This window comes from Bison bison, unplaced genomic scaffold, assembly GCF_000754665.1.
Source record: "Bison bison bison isolate TAMUID 2011002044 unplaced genomic scaffold, Bison_UMD1.0 scf7180017864346, whole genome shotgun sequence".
Classification (NCBI taxonomy): Eukaryota; Metazoa; Chordata; class Mammalia; order Artiodactyla; family Bovidae; genus Bison; species Bison bison.
In genome coordinates, this window is record NW_011494918.1 from 3,134,279 (window position 1) to 3,140,272 (window position 5,994).

Here is a 5,994-nt window from a genome sequence, read left to right on the forward strand (position 1 = left end):
CCACAACATACATCTTAAGATAATAGGATTAGTCAGAAGACTTCTGTGAAGAAGGAGAAACATGTCCTCAAGAAAGATACATTGTTGTTACATAATCATTAGTACAGAGCTTAAGGAAAAACATAACTTGAGCAAGATGTGTTGTTTTATTGTGTAATCATTAGCTCTGAGCTTAAAGAAAGTTAGTTTAAGGCAAAATAGATTGTTGCCATAACAACTCAGAGCTTAAGAAAAAACATCTTATGTGACTAAGATGTAGGAATGTAGAAGAAAAAGTTTATCCCTTCCTCCTCCTTGAGGGCCCTGGTTTCCTTATCAACCTACCTAAGAATTAGCTCTCTCACCTAAGTGTCTCTTTGTTACTGGTTGAGAAGGGAAGCAGAATATACCACCCCAAAATATGCCTCACTGTCATAAGGATTATCTTGAGCTGCTTGAAACAGCAGACACTAGAAAAGCTCTGAAAACTAAGCAGAATTTTCTCTGTGTAAGGGAAAGTTACATTTAGAAAGGAAATCCCCATTTGTACAGATATATCGCTATACATACCAGGAAGAGAAGAATCACCCTAAATCATAAGAAATTATTATCTCTGCAGAAGGCACAGACTAAAACCTGCAATAATAATCTTACCCTTTAATGCACTTTTCCTAATAACTTGCCATAACTCACTCCCCCACTTCCAAAATCTTTCTTCTGTTTTTAGCAGAATATAGGTCAGAGAAGGCAATGGCACCCTACTCCAGTACTCTTGCCTGGAAAATCCCATGGACAGAGGAGCCTGGTGGGCCGCAGTCCATGGGGTTGCTAAGAGTCGGACACGACTGAGCAACTTCACTTTCACTTTTCACTTTCATGCACTGGAGAAGGAAATGGCAACCCACTCCAGTGTTCTTGCCTGGAGAATCCCAGGGATGGGGGAGCCTGGTGGGCTGCCATCTATGGGGTCGCACAGAGTCGGACACGACTGAAGCGACTTAGCAGCAGCAGCAGCAGCAGTATTTAAGGTAATGACTTGAGCCATTTCAGGGAGCCATTCAGCTTTCCTGGGTATCTCTTATGTATACAGGAGGTGTGTGGTTGTTGTTCAGTCACCCAGTTGAGTCTGACTGTTTGAGACCCCACGCACTGCAGCACGCTGAGCCTTCCTGTCCCTCACCATCTCCCCGAGTTGAGCAGCCCATGCACTGCAACTAGGGTTACCCCCACTCACCACGACTAGAGAAAGCCCACATACTGCAATGAAGACCCAGTACAACCAAAAATAAATTTAAAAAAAAATTGATGGAGGAAAACAAACAACTTTAATAATATGCATACCTCCTATATAAAATTAACTTTGGCTGCACTGGGTCTTCATCACTGTGTGTGGGCTTTCTCTAGTTGTGGTTAGCAGGGACTATGCTCTAGTTGCAGGGCGCCTGCTTCTCATTCGCATGGCTTCTCCTGCGGCAGAGCAGGAGCTCTAGAGTGCACAGCCTTCAGTAATTTCAATGCATGGGCTCAGTAGCTGTGGCATACAAGCTTAGTTGACCCAAAGCATGTGGCATCTTCCTGGACCAGGGATTGAACCCATGTCCCCTGCATTGGCAAAGAAAGTGAAAGAAAGTGAAGTTGCTCAGTCGTGTCTGACTCTTTGTGACCCCATGGACTGCAGCCTACCAGGCTCCTCCCTCCATGGGATTCTCCAGGCAAGAGTACTGAAGTGGGTTGCCATTTCCTTCTCCAGGCCTGCATTGGCAGGCATGTTCTTAACAAACGACCACCAGAGAAGTCCTCCATTAATGTTTTATTATAAGGCAGATGGAGGAGGGTCATCTCAGCCAAGACCCTAGAAGAATAGAGGGAAAACTATTTTTCCTTCTGAAGGAAAGTTATGACCAACCTAGACAGCATATTAAGAAGCAGAGACATTACTTTGCCAACAAAGGTCCATCTAGTCAAGGCTATGGTTTTTCCAGTGGTCATGTATGGATGTGAGAGTTGGACTGTGAAGAAGGCTGAGCGCTGAAGAATTGATGCTTTTGAACTGTGGTGTTGGAGAAGACTCTTGAGAGTCCCTTGGACTGCAAGGAGATCCAACCAGTCCATTCTAAAGGAGATCAGTCCTGGGTGTTCTTTGAAAGGACTGATGCTAAAGCTGAAACTCCAGTACTTTGGCCACCTCATGCGAAGAGTTGACTCATTGAAAAAGACTCTGATGCTGGGAGGGATAGGGGGCAGGAGCAGAAGGGGACGACGGAGGATGAGATGGCTGGATGGCATCACTGACTCGATGGACATGAGTTTAAGTAAAGTCCGGGAGTTGGTGATGGACAGGGAGGCCTGGCATGCTGCGATTCATGGGGTCGCAAGGAGTCGGATATGACTGAGCAACTGAACTGAACTGATAAAACAAAAACATATCTCTCTTTCCCATCACAGCTGAGAAAAGACTAAAGAAAGAACAAATTACAAGGAGATGTTTCTAAAAGAAAACTGAAATGAACAGGACCATGTGGGGCCCTCTGGAGTGCAGATATTTTCTGCTTCCCTTTCTTGTTTTCAGAAAAAAAAGGCTTCAGCCTTCTACACTGATTCCAAAGAGCAAATTGAAACACTTCCTAATCAGGGAAGTGAGGGAATGCAGAAACAAAGGAGAAACAGTCAAGCAGTCAAGTCAAGGCATCTACTGGGCAAGGTCCTGGTTCCTCCTGAAGGATTATACATAACAATACCTTTCAGTTCTGCAGAAACTAAGGTCCTCACTCAGGTAAAGGATGGTAACTTCAGATTGAGCCCTTGATTACTGGAATACCACCTGGTTTCCTCACCATCACCCAATTAGAAGTCATACACCCTTCAGCCCTCACTCTAAATTTTGCCCATAAAAATTCTCCCCCAAAACTAAATGAGAGTTCCTCTTTTTATGAGCACAAGCCACTCAATCTCCTTGCTTGGCCCTGCAATAAAATTTTCTCTGCTCCAAACTCTGATGTTTTCGTTTGTTTGGCCTTACTGTTAGGCACACAAAGTTGAGTTTGGTGACCCAGTCAGGAGTCTGTGTCCATGGCAGACTGACTCCAGCCAGGAGCAGCCTCTTGGCAACCCACTCCAGTACTCTTGCCTGGCAAATACCATGGATAGAGGAGCCTGGTGGGCTGCAGTCCATGGGGTAGCTAGGAGTCAGACACGACTGAGCAACTTCACTTTCACTTTTCACTTTCATGCATTGGAGAAGGAAATGGCAACCCACTCCAGTGTTCTTACCTGGAGAATCCCAGGGACGGCAGAGCCTGGTGGGCTGCCGTCTATGGGGTCGCACAGAGTGGGACACAACTGAAGTGACTTAGCAGCAGCAGCTGCTGCAGGAGCTCATTTTACTCTGGGGAAGATAAAGGGACTCTTCCTGACAGGCCCCAGCCACCACAGCATGAGGCTTTTTGGAACCAAGAAATGTCCTGAGCTACAATCCATATTCTGCATCACTTGGGGGTGATTTGCTCCAGTTTGTGCAGGCTGAAATTTTCTCTCTATTCTATCCAGGCTCATTGCCTTGCAAGGACTGAGCCACTTTGGGCTCACTGTGAGCCAATCTGGGCTTAAGGCAGGAGGCATATTCTTTTCTGCAAAGCCAAAGGGCCAGGGCCCTTGTCACTGACCACTGATCTAGTGGCTAGGATCTGGTGCTTTCACTGCTATGACTCAGCTCAGTCTCTGGCTGGGAGCCCAAGCCTTGCTCCAAGACATTGAAGGCTGAGGCCACCCAAGAGCAGGCTCATTGCAAGCCACTCTGGATCTTTCTTTCAAGAGCTGGGCCAATCTGTTTGGACACCTCCATCTGGCACTGGGAGTAAAATTTTGGACTATACCTCTTCTGATTTTCTGTCTCTGTGACCATACCGTATTAGTTGTTGGTGTTTTTGTGTGTGTTGATTGAATTGGGAAGAGCCACTCTGGCTTGTGCAGGATGGGAAAATTCTACCTGCACCATCTGGGCTCACTTCCCTTTCAGGGACTGAACCATTCAGGACTGATTATGAGACACTCTAGATTCATTCTCTTTCAGGAGCCAGGCCAATCTGGAAGTCTCCATCTGGCACTGGAAGTGGAATTTGGGGGCTACAGCTTGTCTGATCTTTTGTTGGTGGAAACATATTTGTTGTTTTTAAGTATGTCTATGTGTATCAGTACTAGGATTGGGTGGTTAAGACATCCATGGCCTTTGAGCCCTGACAAGGGTGTTTTCCTTTATTGCATTGGCTTTGAATATAGTGGAACATTGCTTGGAAATTTCTGTTTTGAGGCCTGCTGCTAAGTCACTTCAGTCGTGTCTAACTCTGTGCGACCCCATAGACGGCAGCCCACCAGGCTCCCCTGTCCCTGGGATTCTCCAGGCAAGAACACTGGAGTGGGTTGCCATTTCCTTCTCCAGTGCATGAAAGTGAAAAGTGAAAGTGAAGTCACTCAGTCGTGTCTGACTCTTCGCAACCCCACGGATTGCAGCCCACCAGGCTCCTCTGCCCATGGGATTTTCCAGGCAAGAGTACTGGAGTGGGGTGCCATCGCCTTCTCCACTTTTGAGGCCTAGGGAACTGCAACCCTGAGAGACTCGTCTATATTGCACTGGTTTGCTATTTCGCCATGAGTAATTAAGTATGGGTGACAGGAGCGCTTTTATCTTATAGTTCCCGCAGGGTGTTTATGCTCCCATGAATGAAACCAATCCGTATTTCTCTTCCTATGCCTTTGACATGTAGATCACCTATCTGGTTTTAAGGAACTTTAAAATCATAATCTAACTTAAATTTTATTGATCACAGCAGTTGGTGTTGTGGTTTATTAAACATACCTTCTATATCTACGTTCACGATTGATGAGTATAGTGTATTTAAGAGTCAAAATGGCAGCACCTATGGTTCAGACATCCAAAGTAAAAGCAGGTAGTAGTCACAGTGGCGGGAAATTCAGACACATTCATGACAAATTGAATTTTGCAAACTGTATCAGATTTGAGAACAGCATCAGCAATCTCGTCACCTACCACCAACTATCCAACTGTCTGAGTCTGAGTCACTATACACACTCTGAAAATCACACTAATTCGCATAACTAGGATTACAGAAGTTGCCACATCCAGCACAATAATTTCAAATTCATTGGGGGTACCATGCAATCAACTTAAGAGTTCAATATGATGGGGAACACAGGTATACCTGTGCGGATTCATTTCGATATTTGGCAAAACTAATACAATATTGTAGTTTAAAAATAAAATAAAATTTAAAAATAAATAAATTAAAAAAAAAAAAAAAAGAGTTCAATAGAAGTCCACAAGCTCCTGGCACACTGTAATCTCTATTCATCTTTGTCCCTCAGCAGAAATAGGTTTCTAACTGCACCGCCACAACCACATCAAACATCAATCCTCCCCTGAAACCCTCTTCCCCACTCACCTTAGCATCAGCCCTGCCCAAGACCATCACCACATCAGCCTGAACCCTCACCATAACCCCACTCCCAGAGGCAGAACTCCTGGCTCAACTTCGGCTGCCGGCCCGCGCCCCGACGCCCACTGCGACCCCCACCCGCCCTGTCCAACCTCACCTCCTACCACCACCAACAGCAGGAGAACCAGCACAAGCCCAGTAGAATCACCGCCGCCACCAGGTCCAGCAGCCACAGCCCCTCAGGAGAGAGGGAGGCGGGGGATGGGAGGCCTCACGCGGCTCACGATGGAAGCGGCTCGAGGTTGCCACTGTGGCCAAAAGGTTTGCCCCGGGGTTCGGCGGAGGTGGCCTGAATCGTGCTTGGCCTCGAGGTGCAGGGTCCCAGGGTGCTCTGGCGCAGCGCTTGGCAAGAGAAGGTTAAAAGCGCGGGAGTGTCGCGGGAGAGGACAACGGTAGGTGGCAGGCGGAGAGGAAGTAGAAAGGCTTCCCTGACCGGGAATCGAACCCAGGCCGCGGCGGTGAGAGCGCCAAATCCTAACCATTAGACCACCAGGGAGCGTCGGGG

At 46.9% G+C, this 5,994-nt stretch overlaps 1 non-coding gene across 1 annotated transcript; it reads right to left on the reverse strand.

Moving 5' to 3' along the window:
- Positions 1–5,913: 5,913 nt before the first annotated feature.
- TRNAE-CUC lies at positions 5,914–5,985 on the reverse strand. The gene has a single exon. It is a non-coding gene; the product is annotated as a tRNA-Glu (tRNA).
- Between the last annotated feature and the right edge of the window lie 9 nt (positions 5,986–5,994).